Source organism: Pteropus vampyrus, unplaced genomic scaffold (genome assembly GCF_000151845.1).
Source record: "Pteropus vampyrus isolate Shadow unplaced genomic scaffold, Pvam_2.0 Scaffold474, whole genome shotgun sequence".
Lineage (NCBI taxonomy): Eukaryota > Metazoa > Chordata > Mammalia > Chiroptera > Pteropodidae > Pteropus > Pteropus vampyrus.
The window spans coordinates 129,267-130,605 of record NW_011889255.1 but is presented as its reverse complement, the minus strand read 5'-3'; positions in this window follow the sequence as shown (position 1 = coordinate 130,605).

Genomic DNA, 1,339 nt, shown 5'->3' with positions numbered 1-1,339 from the left:
CTTTTGGATTAGATTTTTTAAAATTCCATTTTACTTTACCTATTGGCCTTATCGTGCTTCCTTTATAAATTAGCTTATACATTTTTAACTAAATAGTCTACATAAATCAATTATGTGACACCTTATGCACTCTAGAAACCTATTTCAAATGTTGCCTTCAAGAGAGATGTTCTAAAGGTAAATAACCACACCTTCCTGCCCTGCCTTCACACCTTTTGCTGCAAGAATTTTAAAAGGGTTTCTCTATTCAAATGCCACAAATTATGACTGTGCCTTCCCATCGTTCTGCAGAGTCAGCAGAGCTCAAACTGCCAATAAGTTAATATTTTATGTTTTTAAAACTAAATAGTGTTCAGTACTCAATATAAAAATGGACATTTTTATATTCAATCTACACATACCATACCTGCTCTCGTCATCCAAAATGTCAAGCTGTGTGAACATGATTAGGAGAATCCCTTGACCACACAGGGTTTCATGGCTGTTTATAACTATTCTTCTTTATTTCATCTCCGCAAACTGGATATCCAATATGTAATGTTGAATCGAATTTTAAGTTTATACATTTTAAGAGTAAATAAGGTGTTTATATGTTGACCAAACATAGAATTTAGAATACAAACACTGTTTACACCAATATACACTCTCTTTTCCATGGCTACACAATCTTTCATACTGACAGACTGACAGCTGTAGAGGTGACATTGTTTAAAAAATACTAAAAAGCAATTCTCTCAATATTTTTTATAATGCTTTCAAACAATATAAGAACATCTTATTTATGATGGGTTCGATAACATCTTTTTTAGAGCTAAAAGTACAAAAATACATGTGTTAAAATTGGATAATCTTATGACCTTGATAACGTCTACCTTTAATGACTCCAATGTGTTATTTCAGGTATTTCAATGCCTTGGATTTAGTTTAGAAGTAATTTACAATTTGAAAATTAAAGCAGAATTCATTTTAGGTGAGATAATATTATGAACTCACTCATCCAGAATAATTAAGATTCCTACCAGTAGTGGAGAATGACAAAAATTAATGTAGTGAGACTGTGATAAGTAAGAAACAGTTTTATGGAGATACGTTTTATAGTCACGAACAATTAATTTCAGAAGGAATTTTCTCAATGCAACCATAACATCTTTGTTTCTCAGACAATATATTATGGAGTTAAACATCTTTGTTTCTCAGACAATATATTATGGAGTTAGACACAATGGCATTAAAAAGAGAAAGAAATTTGCCCATTCCTGTTGAAAGACTAGAATTTGGTCTCAAATGTGTAATGATGTCTGATCCAAAGAATAAAGCCACAACCATGAGATGGAAGAAC